The sequence below is a fragment of the Rana temporaria genome, chromosome 10 (assembly GCF_905171775.1).
Source record: "Rana temporaria chromosome 10, aRanTem1.1, whole genome shotgun sequence".
Lineage (NCBI taxonomy): Eukaryota > Metazoa > Chordata > Amphibia > Anura > Ranidae > Rana > Rana temporaria.
In genome coordinates, this window is record NC_053498.1 from 133,023,539 (window position 1) to 133,040,802 (window position 17,264).

Sequence of the window (17,264 nt, forward strand, 5' to 3'; positions counted from 1 at the left end):
TCGTGAATCGGCGTATCCCCTCATTTACATAATCTAGGCCGGCTGCAATGTAAGCGCCACCTAGCTGTAAGCCAAAACATTGCAATCTAAGATAGGACAGCTCAAGCCGTCCTATCTTAGATATGTTTAAGTGTATCTCTGTTAGAGAATACACTTAAACATAAGTCGGCTTAGATTCAGAGTTAGGTCGGCTTATCTGGAGATAAGCCGGCCTAACTCTTTGTGAATCTACCTAACCATGTCTCCTAATACCTCTGGAGTGTCTTCTTTCCAAAATTGTGGGGATGTTGTGGGTGTTTCTATTGTCCTGGCACCCCAGGACCTCCAAACACATGATGGGTAGTCAGAAAATTTAGATGCCTAATTTTATGCCTCTTGAAGGCCTGAAAGTGCTCCTTGAATTTTGGGCCCCTATCTAGGCTGCAAAAAGTCTCACATATGTGGTGTACCCACACTCGAAAGGAGTAGAAAAATGTGTTTTGGGGTGAAGTTTTGAAGTATGCCCATGCTGTGTGTGTAAAAATCTTGTTGACAGCTGTATGTATATATAAAAAATAAAATAGCATTTTGCATGCGGCAAAAAATGTGATCTTCAAAAGACTCATGCCTCTGAGGCTGGGTTCACACTGATACTACACAACAGTCATACGACTGTCCTCCTACTTTGCTTTGCGACATCAGTCCTACATCCATCCGACTTGAATGAACAGGATTCTACTTTGTGATGGCACGACTTGTCCTTTTGACCAATCAAAACAATCCCAGTGTGACATAAATTCCTTTTTACTGCTGCTGTAATCACCATGTCGGATGTCACAAGTCTGATGGTTAGGAGGAGGATCCTACTTTGATCCTAATTCAGTGATGTTTAACGGTCTGAAGTAGGACCAAAGTCGGACCAAAATAGCGCAGGAACCTTTTTTCAAAGCCTGGACCGACTTATGTCGGACCAGTTAAGACGGCTCTCATAGGGAACCATTGATTTGCACACGTCATGAGCTCCCAATGTCAGAGCATTTGTCGTACCAGTGTGAACCTGGCCTAATACTTTAGGCCCCGTACACACGTCTGAGGAACTCGACGTGCCAAACACATTGAGTTCCTCGTCGAGTTCAGTGTTGAAGCCGCCGAGGATCTCGGCGGGCCGACTTTCCTCATTGAACAACGAGGAAATAGAGAACATGTTCTCTATTTGGCCCGACGAGTTCCTCGTCGGCTTCCTCGCTGAAAAGTGTACACACGACTGAGTTTCTCGGCAGAATCCAGCTCCGATCGAGTTTCTGGCTGAATTCTGCAGAGAAACTCGGTCGTGTGTACGGGGCCTCAGGGTCTACTTTGCAAAAATTGGGTAATTTTTTTGGGGGTGTTTTTCCTGTCCTGGTGCTTCATGGCCCCAAGAAATGTGACAGGCTATCGGATACAAAATGTATACCCCCTTGAAAGCCTGAAGGTGCTTTTTTTGGAATTTGGGCCGCTCTATGCATCTTAGCAGTGAAAGTCTCATTTGTGGTATCCCAATACTTGGGAGAGGTAGAAGAATGTGTTTTTGGGTGTAGATGTAAGTATGCCCATTTGTGTGTGTGTGTGTGTGTGTGTGTGTTTTGTAATAAAAAAAAAATTACTACTTAAAGTGGAGTTCCACCAAAAAATGAGCTTCCACTTTTTGGATTCCCCCCCCCTCCGTTGTCACATTTGGCACCTTTTAGGAGGGAGCAGATACCTGTGTAATACAGGTATTTGCTCCCACGTCCTGGCATAGATCACTGTGGTGACCTACGTCATGTTCGGCGCCTACACTGTCCTCCCCCGCCGTCTTCTGGGAAACACACAGGTCCCAGAAGACAGCGGGGACCAGTGAGGACGCTCAGCGCGACTCGTACGTGCGCAGTAGGGACCCGGGAAGTGAACCCTCAAGGCTTAATTTCCTGATTCCTTCACCGAGGATGGCGGCGGGGGGCAGCCGAGAGCCGAGCGATTGATCGGCTTCGGGCTGCCGTCATCGCGGGCACCCTGGGCAGGTATGTGGCCATTTATTAAAAGGTCAGCAGCTGCAGTATTTGTAGCTTCTGGCTTTTAATTTTTTTTTTTTTTTTTAGGCGGACCTCCGCTTTAATTTTCCCAGAAAAATGTTGGTGCAAAAAATAAAAACTCAGGCCTAGTACACACGAGAGGATTTATCCGCGGATACGATCCACCGGACCGTTTCCGCGGATAAATCCTCTCGAGGATTTGCGAGGATTTTGATCCGATGGAGTGTACTCACCATCGGATCGAAATCCGCGCCAAAATCCCATCGCGATGACGTGTCGCGCCGTCGCCGCGATGATGACGCGGCGACGTGCGCGACGCTGTCATATAAGGAATTCCACGCATGCGTCGAATCATTACGACGCATGCGGGGGATTCATTCGGACTGATTGATCCGGTGAGTCTGTACAGACCAGCGGATCAATCCGTTGGGATGGATTCAAGCGGATAGATTTGAAAGCATGTCTTCAAATTTTTATCCGCTTGAAATCCATCCCAGGGGATAAAAATCCGCGGAAACAGATCCGCTGGATTGTACACACCAGGGGATCTATCCGCTGGAGCCGGTCCGCGGATCAATTCCAGCGGATGGATCCTCTCGTGTGTACGGGGCCTCACTGTGCCCCTTACTAAATACCTTGGACTGTATACTTTCCAAAAAAAAAGGGGTCATTTGGGGGGTATTTGTGCTGTCCTGGTATTTTTAGGGCCCCAAGAAATGAGGCCCGGCAGTATATAATGACTGATACTGATTTCAAATATATAACTATGTATGAGTATAACTTTCACACAGGCTAAATATTATACACTAATTTGGGTTAGTTTTATGTAGAAAAAAAAAAAGAAGGAAAAAAAGCCCAGATGTGATTATCACCGAAAGAATGTGCTATCTGTCTCAATAAAATGATCTAAAGTTAATTTGGGTACAGCCTTGCATGCCTGAGTAATTGTTAGTCAAGGTATCGTAGTGCTGAAAACTCTGGACAGGAGGGGGTTTTACATAATGGTCTTGAAGGACATGATGGTCAGTGGAACTTTAGGCTCTAGAATGAAAATGGGGGGACAGGCAGGATATTTAATGCAGAAGAAACATTCTTTGTCTCTGCTGCATTAAAGCTACTTACCTGCCTGTCCACCCCTATAAAGTAAGCTGTGTAATGCCAAATCTAAAAGAAATCCTGCGCATGCACGGGGGTGATGTCATCTCGACCTGGTCAATGACACCGGCCAGAAATCAAGACCCACACGCCGGCCCCCCAAAGAGGTCAGCGGACAGTGGGGCATTATGGGAATGGCGCTTAGCTGAATTCAAGGTGAGTATAGTTCAGTTTTGATTTGAACACAGCTCAAGATTATTTAGGACAATGCCACTGTGTGTGCATGGGTCTATAACAGGGGTCTTCAAACTATGGCCCTCCAGTTGTTCAGGAACTACAATTCCCATAATGCCTAGTCATGTCTGTGAATGTCAGAGTTTTACAATGCCTCATGGGATGTGTAGTTCCACAACAGCTGGAGGGCTGTAGTTTGAGGATCCCTGGTCTATAAAATGCAATACTGCTGAATGCAGCATTTTGTTTCTGCCCATATGCATGAGCCCTTTTATGTTTTTAATGCCACTATATTATTAAGGGTTACACTTTTTATTACTCATTTGTTTGATAACAGGTTATTCAGCTTAAAACTAAAAAAAAAAAAATATCTTTTATATATTGCTGTGCAAAGGTTTTTTGATGCAGGTGTGAAAAAATGCTGTAAATGAAGAATCCTTTCAGAAAGAAAATAATACAAGTGTTCAGAACGCCTGGGTCCAAAAAATGGCAGTAGGTGCTCTGAACTGAGTCCACATTTGACTGTAGCAGGAGGCAGCTTGTTGGTGAAGGGCTGGAGAGCAATGCAGTAATGAGCGTCTGCAGGAAACTGTGAAGCATGGTGGAGGTTCCTTAAAAGTTTGACGCTGCATTTCTGCAAATGGAGTTAGAGATTTTGGTAAGGATCAATGGTGTCCTCAATGCTGAGGAATACAGGCAGATACTTGCTGTTGGCGCTATATAAATCATGTACAATAATATAATACTTTACAGCATTTCTTTTCACACCTGCCTAAGACTTTTGCACAGTACTGTGTGTGTATAATATATAGTAATAATCACTAACAACTTGTATATCCGTTTGAGATTTAAAAGAGCTTACATTATGCATTTTAAAGATCATGCTCGCTGCTGATTGGAAAGCTCTTGTCAAGTGGTGGGCATGTTAGACTGCTGCGGAAAGACTGCTGCCCTCACACACTGTGCATTGGTCTTACCTGCTGCTTACTGGTCTAAGAATAGGATTTTATACTGGCACTGACGCCTGCCTTTACACGCACATGAACTTTAATTAATCTAAAAAGTGTTCGGGTTGAGGTCAGGACTCTGTCCAGGCCAGTCAAGTTTCTCTACCCCAAACTTGCTCATCCATGTCTTTATGGACCTTGCTTTGTACACTGGTGCTCAGTCATGTTGGAACAGGAAGGGGTCATCCCCAAACTGTTTCCACAAAGTTGGGAGCATGAAATTGTCCAAAATGTCTTGGTATGCTGACGCCTTAAGAGTTCCCTTCACTGGAACTAAGGGGCCAAACCCAATCCCTGAAAAACAACCCCACACCATAATCCCCCCTCCACCCAATGATTTGGACCAGTACACAAAGCAAGGTCCATAAAGACATAGATGAGCAAGTTTGGGGTGGAGGAACTTGACTGGCCTGCATAGAGTCCTGACCTCAACCTGATAGCACACCTTTTGGGATGAATTCGAGTGAAGACTGCGAGCCAGGCCTTCTTGTCCAAAGCTTTGTGGAAGTAAAAGCAAAAAACTGCGTTGAACCAATAAAATTATGTATAAAAGCTGCCAACACTCTAGCAAAGTCAAAAAATGAATAATACAAAATGGTGTAGCGCTGGGAAATATACACAATATCATAAATATATGTGCAAAAATATATTGAATACAAGTGTCTATGGAAACAATGTACGGCCATATACATGGAATCCTAATCAAAGTTTTGTGATTCAAATGGTGGAATATAAGGATGATCGTTCAACCTTAAAGCAAAAAGAAATAAAAAGTCCTAAAGCAGTAACTTGGTAAACCATATAATTCACAGAAGAATGGTGAGTTCCATCAATGGTGTAACTGAAGAGTGCAGAGATCGCTGCATAGGACACTGTGGAGTAGGCCAAAATAACATTGAAATCTCCAGGTGAAGTACAGGGAATGAACACTCTCACCGGATCAGGTGGATACACATACCATACGGCAGTGGGTCAAATAGGCCTGCGAGTGTCACTCCACGGCACTCCGGAAATCGGTAAACCAGAAATAACGCAGGAAGGTCGGTTGGTCCAGGGGGAGGGGGTGCACCAAGTAATTCCAAGATGATCGTATTCTCATCAGAATCCGGAATAGGGAAAAATAATAAAAAGCAAAGAGGAACTCCATATGGTGCAGGTCAAAAATTGGGAGATTTATTTAAAAATCTGACATACATCAAGACCAGATGCATAAAATATGTAAAAGTGATTACAAATGAAATTTAAGTGATGTGGGAATCAATCATTTGCATACCCCAGTTGAAGTCCCATAGAGACGAAACATGTAGGGCTTGCCAAACGATTGCTTTTAAATTTCATTTGTGATCACTTTTTACATATTTTATGCATCTTGTCTTGATGTATGTCAGATTTTTCAAGACATTTACCAATTTTTGACCTGCACCATATGGAACTTGTAACGGTATGGCCCGTGGGACCCAGAGGCTCTTGAAAGATGTGGGGTACTCCTGTGTCAGCTTCACCAATGACTCTTGTGTCTAGGGTCATCCTATGTCCACTAGGGGCATAGGATGACTGAGAACTGATATCATGGATTACATGAGATGGGACAGTAATAATTCATGTATTGCAGGATATCTTGAAATATTACAAGTTGTTCATTCTGAACACAACAGGTCAATAGAGTGTCTCCTTCAATGTGGAACATAGACTGTTGAGATGTTAATTGATGTTAATCACCTCCAGCTACCTGGCTGTAGTGATGAAAGCTTGCTGTGATTGCATTCTATTGTCTATTGTGTTAATTAAGCCTGGCTCCTAAGATATTTCATGGTGCTATGCTAACTAACCCTGTATTGTGTGAAAGTTCTATTGATGCTAATATGTGTTGTGAGTTAACACACCCTAAAGGTCAGACGTCTGACTTATGTTCACTAAAGGAATGTGTATTGTGTAGCAGGTGAGAATAGCTTATCGCGGAGTCAGAAAGTTTGTCTAAGATGTGGATTGAGGGGGACTCGTTGGCACCCATTGTGTGATGTTGTGGGTGGAGTGTGTCATTGTCCCGTTGATTACTGCAGCATGCTTTCTAACTGTAAATAAGAAACCTGAGTTTATCATTAAAGCCCATCTGTTTGGAACCAGAGAACAGAGCTGTCTCGTTATTCTGGGGAAAATCCAATGGGTCCTGTCTGCTGGATTGTGGCGTGTCAGAATTTGTCTTGGGTTGGTGGAATGGAATATCGTAACAGCGTTAACCCCTGACCGTTACAGAGCTCCTCTTTGCTTTTTATCCTTTTCCCCATTCCGGATTCTGATGAGAATACTGTCATCTTGGAATTACTTGGTGGATCCCCTCCCCTGGACCAACCGACCTTCCTGGGTTATTTTTGGTTTACAGATTAGCGGAGTGCCGTAGAGTGACACTCTCAAGCCTATTTGACCCACTGCCGTATGGTACGTGTATCCACCTGATCCGGTGAGTGTTCATTCCCTGTACTTCACCTGGAGATTTCAATGTTATTTTGGCCATCTCCACACTGATCTCTACACTCTTCAGTTACACCGTTGATAGAACTTGCCATTCTTCTGTGGATTATATTGTTTACCAAGTTATTGCTTTAGGACTTTATTTCTTTTTGCTTTAACCACCTCAATACTGGGCACTTTCACCCCCTTCCTGCTCAGGCCATTTTTCAGCTTTCATCGCTGTCACAATTTGAATGACAATTGAGCGATCATGCAACACTTTACCCAAATTAAATTATAATCATTTTTTCCCCCCACAAATAGAGCTTTCTTTTGGTGTTTTTTTTTCCGCTATAAACAAAAGAAGAGCGACAATTTTGGAAAAAAAAGCAATATTTTTTTACTTTTTTCTGTAATTAATATCCCCCAAAATATATAAAAATATATTTATTTTTTCCTCAGTTTAGGCCGATAGATACGTATTCTTTTACATATTTTTGGTTTTTTTTTTTTTTTTTTGCAATAAGTGTATATTGATTGCTTTGCGCAAAAGTTATAGCGGCTACAAAATAGGGGATAATTTATAGCATTTTATTTTATTTTTTTACAAGTAATGGCGGCGATCAGTGATTTTCATCGTGACTGCGATATTGCGGCGGACTCGCAGGACACTTTTGACACTATTTTGGGACCATTCATATTTATACAGCGAACAGTGCTATAAATATGCACTCATTTACTGTGTAAATGTGACTGGCAGGGAAGGGGTTAATCACTAGGGGGCGATCAAGGGGTTAAATGTGTACCCTAGTGAGTGATTCTAACTGTAGGGGGAGGGGACTGACTGGGGGAGGTGACCAATCTGTGTCCCTATGTACAAGTGACACAGCATCCGTCTCCTCTCCCTGACAGGTCGTGGAGCTCTGTGTTTACACACAGAGATCCACGGTCCTGCTCAGTTACTGGGCAATCGCTGGTGCCCGGCAGAGATCGCGCCCGCCGGGCACGCGCATCGGGTTCCCAGTAACGCGGAGGGTGCGCGCGCCCCCCCTAGCTGTTCAGCAAGGCGAGGATGTCATATCACTTCCTCCCAGAACTAGAGGATTATCGTGCCGCCATCAATTGACGGTGGGTCATAGTAAAGTGGTTAAATTTGAACGATCATCCTTATATTCCACTAATTGAATCGCAAAACTTTGATTAGGATTCCATGTATATGGTCGTACATTGTTTCCATAGACACTTGTATTCAATATATTTTTGCACATATATTTATGATATTGTGTATACCGTATTTCCCAGCGCTAGACTATTTTGTATTTGTCCAAAGCTTTACCTGCTCAGCGAGCGTACTGCCCTGTACACACGTCAGAAAAAATCCACGGTTTTCTTGTCGGAATTTCCGATCGTGTGTACGCGGCATTAGTGAAAGGAAGATGTTTTCTCTGACTACACCATAAATGTATCTACCGTATTTATCGGGGTATACCGCGCAAGCTTAGAAGGGTGGTTTAAGGGGGAAAAAAACTTACATTTTTGCCCTGCGTCCATCGGCGGCCTTGTCCGGCATCCGTCTGCGGCTTCCTTGCGCGGGGTCCGTCCAGCCTTGTGGGTGTCCGTCTGCGGCTTCCTTGCGTGGGGTCCGTCCAGCTTTGTGGGTGTCCGTCTGCGAGTCCATCCACACCTTGCCCGGGGTTGCAGGGGTGTTTGTTTTTGGATTTGACGCCTTGGGCGAGCCGAGAGGAGCTGGATTTCCTGTGTTTGGCTCCTCCTCGCGTGGCTGTGGGAGGAGCCGAGCGTGGCCGAGCCTAGCCAAGTGCGCAGTACACTCGGCTCGGCTCTAGGCTGCGGTGCTCAGAGACAGCGGGGATCGGCGTATATCGCGCACCCACGATTTCCCCCTGATTTTAAGGGGGAAAAAAGTGCGCGGTATACACCGATAATTACGGTAATTAGTTTTAAGGAAACACAAATTGGGATTTTTTTAGGCAGTCCAGGAGAGATTATTAGTCAGTCCATTCTGATGTGACTTCAAGTTCTGTGGCTTGTCCTATTTAAAATAATCTTCTGTTTCAGATGGTGGAGGCAAACATAGAAGGGAAAAGACGGGACCAGTAAGTAGCTCCTAGTTCTGCACCTGTTTGTCCATTCAATTAAAAAGCAATGTCAGCACATTGTTGGTACCCCATGGATGAATCCCTGTCATTAGTAGGGGGTTAACCACTTAAGCCCCGGACCATTATGCAGGTAAAGGACCTGGCCCCTTTTTGCAATTCTGCACTGCATCACTTTAACTGACAATTGCGCGGTCGTGCGACGTGGCTCCCAAACAAAATTGACGTCCTTTTTTCCCCACAAATAGAGCTTTCTTTTGGTGGTATTTGATCACCTCTGCAGTTTTTATTTTTTGCGCTATAAACAAAAATAGAGCGACAATTTAAAAAAAAATGTAAATTTTTTTACTTTTTGCTATAATAAATATCCCCAAAAAAGATATAACATTTTTTTTTTCACCAGCCACCCGCTAGTAAAAGCAAACAAAAACGGCTTTCTTCAGCAAAAGTAAAAGGCAAACGGTCAATAATTGTGGTATAATTAAGACCACATAAAGGCTCTCCGCCAGTATACAAGTCCCACGCTGGGGTTTAGGGTTCACATCTGTTTCGGGGCACCACCAAGGCCGCAGGACTCGGAAAACAAGTGTCTCAGTCACCAGACAGTCCACACTTACTCATATCTGTGAATTACCATGTATATACTCGAGTATAAGCTGAGTTTTTCAGCACATTTTTTTTTTTGTGCTGAAAATTCCCCCCTCGGCTTATACTCGAGTCACCTTTTTGCGCCTGATCTCCTGGACTTTGGGGACCCAGTACCGGCCAGCAGTAGGTCCCCTGGACACCAAACTTTGCACACATGTAGCCCCACTCTTCATCTACAAGTGTGCTAAGTTTGTTGTCCAGGGAGCACCGATTTTTTTTTTCAAACCCGGGCACCCCTTCCATAGACTCCCATGTTAAACGGTCATTTCTCCGGTAAATTTGGGGACCCCGTACCGCCCCCTGGACCCCAAACTTGGCACACATTTCTCCTCTACAAGTGTGCAAAGTTTGTTGTCTGGGGGACCTACGGCTGGGGAGCACCGATTTTTCAAAGCCAGGCACCCCTTCCATAGACTCCCATGTTAAACGTCAGTGAGGCATGGGCACATTGAGGCATGCACATGGACACCCTAGGCTTATACTCGAGTCAATATGTTTTCCCATTTTTTGGTGGTAAAATTAGGTGCCTTGGCTTATATTCGGGTCGGCCTATACTCGAGTATATACGGTACTTCACTCGACCTTACCAGCACTGTAAATCAGTCCTGTGCTCTCTGATCGGACTACCCTGGAACCATTTACCCTGCATGGGTAAGAACCCCCTGAGTACTCAAAATGTGTTCCCATCATCCCCTTAAAAGTAACATAACCCAAATAGTGGGGACACATATCTCCCGTCAAGGACCCCCTCCCTGGTATCCTGTACAATACTGCTTAGGTGTTAATTTTGTGTTTTTTTTTTATTTTTATTTTTTTTGTGCTTTCTGGCTCAAATTGTATATCCAGCATTTTTCTTTCTGTTTTGTACAGCATTCAGTTATCGTTATAGTGTGTATCTTTTTTGGGGGGGATTCTTTCGCTGTTTAAGGACCCTTCCTAACTTATACGACTTGTCCCACGATTTGTGATGGCAAAGTAGCACAACAATTCGTTTCCCATGATTTCCAATGACAACAATTCATATTAGTACGACTTCAAGTTGTTCCGATTTCAAAGAAGTCCCTGCACTACTTTGGTCCGATTTTCGATGCCACTTACACAGGCATTCCCTGAAATCACGGCCGAGAATTTGCGGTAAAATCGCGCAACTATGAAGTCGCAGTAGAGTGAAAGGGGCCTTAGTGAAATTGCAAACTATGGCAGGAAGTGAAATATTTAGTGGAGACAGCAATACAGAAATCGAAGGTCTCGGCCTACCCTTCAGGCGATTTTAGTTCGCATTTGTAGCGCTATACAAGTTACTCAATCACTCACCCCTACACTAATAGTCATTGTATTGCCATTATGTCCCTATGAGAGATGTTTCCCTTCTTTACCTGTCCTAAAAGGTCATGAAGGTGGGAGGACAGAGGGTGAAGGGACCAGCCAGACTTTGTAATTGACCACTAGTGAGCCATCACATACAGCCAATGGCAGGAAATCACTGTATTTGTAGGGAGCAGGAGCCCACCAGAGGTTCCTATGACCAATCCGAGCATGCGCACGTGACACATGTCAGTCTTCTTAGTGCCACTGAAATTGATATTGCATGTCCTTCCGTGTGCCTTAGTTTGCCTATAGGTAGTGTACACCTATATAAACGTTTTGTGTGTTCTGCCTTTTTCAGCTGTCAGTAGAAGCAAAGAAAATACGAAGTGGTCTTCAAGTCCATGGGGATATCCTGAGCTTGGAAGAAAGGGAAGCAAGGGTAGGTGCATTTGAAGGTCACACAAAGTGTTAAACCATTTTTACAGTCTCTCACTGGGGTCGATTACTAAAACTCGGAGAGTGCAAAGTCTGGTACATTGCAAAAACACGGTAAAAATGCATATGCGCTTTTGATGCAATAGCGGTGCGTTTTCTGGGTGTCTATTATCCAGCAAGTGTGTAAACAAAGGGACAGTCAGATGATACTATGATTATGCTAGGGGATGTAGAGGGCTCACTGACGAAGGCCATGATTGTGATACGGGAATTTGGTATATTCTCAGGAGTGCAGATAAATTGGACTAAGTCCTCACTGATGCTTATTGACGAGGGGGGGGCTCCCCCAACTTCTTCTACGGTACCCCTGACTGCCTCATTCAAATACTTGGGTATCCAGGTGACGCCCAAGATATGTGAGTATGGAAGACTGAATGTGTCCCCGCTGCTGCAAAAATTTTGTGACCGTATTAAGACGTGGAACTCGCTCTGCCTGTCTGTAGCCGGTAGAGTGAACCTGATCAAAATGATCCTTATGCCCCAGCTGCTTTATGTGCTTCATAACGCCCCCACGGTAGTGACCTTAAAAGTATTTCGAATTGTCAACTCCCTGTTTCGCTCGCTCATCTGGAAAAATCGTACCCCTAGGATTAAGCTAGAACATCTCCAGTGCCCGAAGGATAAGGGGGGCTCGCCCTTCCTAATCCCTGGTTATACTATATTGCCGCTCAGCTGCAACAGCTGATAGGTGTGGTTCACACAGGGGTGGAGTGGGAGGGGGGGAGGAGGCTCCTCTGAGATGGTGATGCTTCATACAGTTGGGAGGGAGTTAGTGGCACCTGCCCTGGAGGCACTGGCCTTTGGGAAGCCAAATAAACAATACCCGACCTATAACCTTATTCAAAAAGTCTGGAACAAGGCTAGGTATCTACAGCGAGTGACAGGGTTCACGGACTATAGTCCCATCTGGTCGAATGATTCATATCCTGAACTGGCGAAGCTACAGCATGGGGCACTCTGGAAGAGATATGGGATAGTACGTCTTGGACAGATATTCCACAATGGGAGCCTTCTCTCCTTTGAGGCTCTGTGGGGTCTCTTCCAGCTGCCACGGTCAATGCAGTTCTACTATATGCAACTTAGTCACGCAGTGAGGGCCCAGGGTGAGGCTTCCGAGTGGCTCACCTCCGCAACCCCTCTGTTTAATCTGATCGCAGGGGCAGATACTACCAAGGGATTTATATCACAATGCTATAACATGTTGCTGCATAGCTTTATGACCAAACACCCGCTGAGAGTGAGGGCCAAGTGGGAGGGAGACGTGGGCCCGATGGACGGAGAACAGTGGGACGAGGCTCTGCAGGCGGTACCAATATGTTCCCTGAATGTATCTCATAAGGTGTCGCAATTGTACCTACTGTTGAGGGTGTATTACACTCCCCATAGACTGTTTGCTATGGGGCTAAGGCCCACCCCGCTATGTACTAGGTGTAAAAGGGACCATGGAGACCTGATCCACCTATTGTGGAGATGTCCGAAGCTACACCCTTACTGGATGGGAATAGTGGACACCATTAATAGGGTGTTTCAGATATCACTGCCCATTGACCCAAAGCACTGTCTGCTCTTTATATTGGACGAACTGGAGTGGGAGGAAGGTACTAAAGTGGCGGTTGTTAGGGCTCTGTTTCTGGCCCGTAAGCTCATAATGTCTCACTGGATTTCAGAGGTGCCTCCTAGTCTGAAGGAATGGATCAATGTAATGGGGGAAATGCTTCGTAAAGAGAAGGTGATATTCCAACATAGAGGGTGCTCCCAGAAGTTTGAGAAACTGTGGGGCGCGTGGCTAGATGTACCGGGCTTGGCCCCGGTGGATATGGTCACCGGTAGGTTACTCGGTCTGTGCAATTCAGTTTGATTCCCGCAATAACATCTGGATTGGTAAACGGGATAAGGGAGCTAACTACAAAGAGTGAGGATGGCCGGGTGGGGCCGGGATATCGATATGTATGTGGATGCTGCAGGGAGAAGGTGTTTCGTTATTTGATTTGGTATTGGAATATCGCCTAATGGTTTATTTTTTGCCTGAGAGTGATCTCGATGTATGTAAATTTTTACTTGTGCATCAATAAACTTTTTTCTGGATAAAAAACAAACAAAGGGACAGTGGCGCCAAGAAACCATATACAGTAGCGTAGACAAAATGAGGATAAAGGAGCGCCCGGTGATCAAAGAGGTAGGAAATTTGTATTTGAAGTTTTAGCAACGAAAAGAGGCCAACGCATTTCGGGGAACTAAAGACTCCCTCTTCATTAGGGCTGCTAGCAAAAAGATTGTTGGGATGATCCTGGCAAAGGCTGCCTTTTGGCACATAGATTTGGACTGTTAGAAGTCTTGGCTGTGTTCACAATTGCTGCCTCTGAACACATGGCCAGCGCTGAGGACTTCTAATGCCGCATACACACGGTCAGAATTTCCGACCAGAAAAGTTCGATGTGAGCTTTTGGTCGGTAATTCCGACCGTGTGTAGGCTCCATCAGACTTTTTCTGTCGGAATTTCCGACGACAAAAAATTTGAGAGCTGGTTCTCCATTTTTCCAACGTTAAAAGTTCTTGTCGGAAATTCCGACACGCAAAAAAACATGCAAGCTTGGATATCAATTGGATATCAATTCGACGCATGCTCAGAATCATTGAACTTAAAGCGGTTCTCCACCCTAAAGTGGAGTCCCGCTGATCGGAACCCTCCCCCCCTCCGGTGTCACATTTGACACCTTTCAGGGGGGAGGGGGGTGCAGATACCTGTCTAAAGACAGGTATTTGCACCCACTTCCGGCCACACGCTACGGGCGAAAGACGGGTTTTTCTGACTTCCCGTCTGTCGCCCGTTGTGTGCTGGGAACACTCGGCTCCCAGCACACAGCGTGTGAGCCAATCGGCGGGCGCAGCGCGACTCGCGCATGCGCCGTAGGGAACCGGGCAGTGAAGCCGCAGCGCTTCACTTCCTGGTTCCCTCAGCGTGGATGGCGGGGGGAGCAGCAGAGAGACGAGCGATCGCTCGTGCTCTGCTGCGATCAGCGCTGGACTCCAGGACAGGTAAGTGTCCTAATATTAAAAGTCAGCAGCTGCAGTATTTGTAGCTGCTGGCTTTTAATATTTTTTCCCCATGGCACATCCGCTTTAATTTTTCTCGGCTCGTTGTAATGTTGTACGTCACCGCATTCTTGACATTCAGAATTTTGTGTGACCGTGTGCATGCAACACAAGTTTGATCCAAAATTCAGTCATGGGAAAAAAAAAAATCCAAAGTTTTTATTGTTCTTGTTTCATCACGGGTTCCAGGTGCGGCACCCACCTTTAGGGTGTGCACACATCGCGGGCCCCACCACCATGGCCCACCTAGCCTGGGGTCACGCATTACGCGGAGTTCGAGACTCTGGGCCCTCCTGGCCTGGAGCGGCTGATGCTGCCAAGGGGCCCCAGTGACTTACTGGGTCCCCACTTCTACTGAGGAGATCCCAGGCTGTATACCATTCGGTGGGGGATCGGCTTGAGGAAAACCCGGAGGCAGGTGATCCAAAAGGGCTTGAACGAACCATCGGGGATCTGGTGACCGGAACATTGACAGGTACACTTGCACTGTCAACCGGTGACCCTAACGTAATTTACTGGGAGGATTCGCTCTGCTGTTCAACTTACATTTTGCACTAGGCCTGTGGCAAAGGCCTCAATGTTCAATCGGGGCCAAGTCTGTGGCAGAGACTTGTTCCTCCAAGCAACCTAAAGTGACACTCTGGCTGCCAGGCCTGTGGCAGGGGTCTGTCTGGAGGCACTTCACCCACTCTGGCTGGAGTGGCGACGCATTGATACAATTACAGAATAGCAGGGTTGCTTTTCCTTATCCAAAGCCTGATACTGCAGAGTTTTTTTATTTCATCAACCTTTCCTGTCTACTTCAAGTTGATGTGTTGGTCGTGTTGGACCAAGAAATAAAGCATTCAGAAAACTTCACCTGCAGACTGGACATTCAATTACTGCTCTACTCACTACCTTCACCCCTAGACATCACATAGAGGTAACTTAATATGCCGATCCCAAATCAATCAGCGGCTCCTGAGGGGGTAGCGCTACATTTTCTTTATACCATCAGAAAAATACTGTAAAAATTCACAGTGAGCAGTGCATTTTTATAGCACTTTTCGCTGTGAAAATGACAATGGTCTCAAAAATGTGTCAAAATTGTCCGATGTGTCCGCCATAATGTCGCAGTCATAAAAAAAAAAAAAAACGCTGATCGTCGCCATTAGTAGTAAAAAAAAAATATTAATAAAAATGCCATAAAACTATCCCCTATTTTGTAAACGCTATAAATTGTGCGCAAACCAATCGATAACTGCTTATTGCTAATTTTTTTTGCCAAAAAATATGTATTTTTTTGGGGATATTTATTATAACAAAAAGTAAAAAATATTGCATTTTTTTCAAAATTGTCGCTCTATTTTTGTTTATAGCGCAAACAATAAAAACCGCAGAGGTGATCAAATACCACCAAAAGAAAGCTCTATTTGTGGTGAAAAAAAGATGTCAATTTTGTTTGGGAGCCACGTCGCATGACCGCGCAATTGTCAGTTAAAGCGACGCAGTGCCGAATCGCAAAAAGGGGCAAGGTCCTTAACCTGCATAATGGTCTGGGTCTTAAGTGGTTAAGAAGTGGTGTGCTCCCTTCAGTCCATCTTCCCTCCACCTATCCATCAGAATGCACGTGCTTCCACTGTGGAGCCTCTTAAAAAGTTAAAAGTAGGACTACAGGTAACAGGGTACCTTGGCGGGGCCTGTAGCTTTTGCATGCATTTGCAAATGTGTGCAGACTAAACCCCTGTTTTTGACGCATACTGTAATACAGGTTAATTTGGTTGGTCGCAGGCCGGTAAAGAAGTAGAGCTTGAAATTTTGCTTGGATTTTTCCTTGGCTGTTTTTAACCGTACCATATTACACTAATCTGTTGAGAATAAAATAAAACCTCCCCTCTACAAATTCTCATAGATCTTAGGGAAAGGCTTTTTTTCAACAGGCAGATGTAATGTTGTACGGTGCACAGAGAAGATAAGGCTCAACGTCCTAGGCCTGATCTTGCACATGTGCAGTAAGGATGAGCTCTGGCGTGTTCGCATAGAACACGTGCAGAGCCCGCCAGGAAGTGTGCACGGCGCTGCGCTAATCACAGCCAGGGAGACATTTCACGATCTCTGCAGCCGAGCATCGGGACAATGTCTCCCTGGCTGTGATTAGCACAGCGCCGTGCACACTTCCTGGCGGGCTCTGCACGTGTTCTATGCGAACACGCCAGAGTTCATCCTTAATGTGCAGTATATCATTACACTCGTCTGTTCACTAAAATGTCCTCTCCCCTCTTTTCAAGATTTTGTAAGATCTCGAACTTTAGAAGTGATCTCCCTGGAAAGCACTGGTGACATATCCTTCCCAGGGGGCATCTGTGAGGCCCTGACTTTTCTAACCAGTGCCTCTTAAGATCTGGAAGTAGAAAACAAGAGAATGTAAGTATACAAATAAAGCATACACTTAGGCCCCTTTCACACGGGGCGGATCAGTAATGATCCACCCCGTGAACCTCCGCTTGCTCAGCGGGGATCGCTCCGTTGATCCCCGCTGAGCCGGCGAATGACAGGGCGGTCCCCGCACACTGTGCAGGGACCGCCCTGTCTTTTCTCTGCTCTCCCCAATGGGGGGATCGGATGAACACGGACCGTCTGTCCGTGTTCACCCGATCCGATCTGCCAGACGGATGGAAAAGTAGTTTTTTTCCTCCGTCACACTTTGGCGGGTCGGATGTCAGCGGGCATGTTACCGCCGACATCCGCGGCTCCATAGAGGAGCACAGAGCGCCCGTTCAGGTCTGCCTAAAAAACTGGCAGGCGGACCTGAA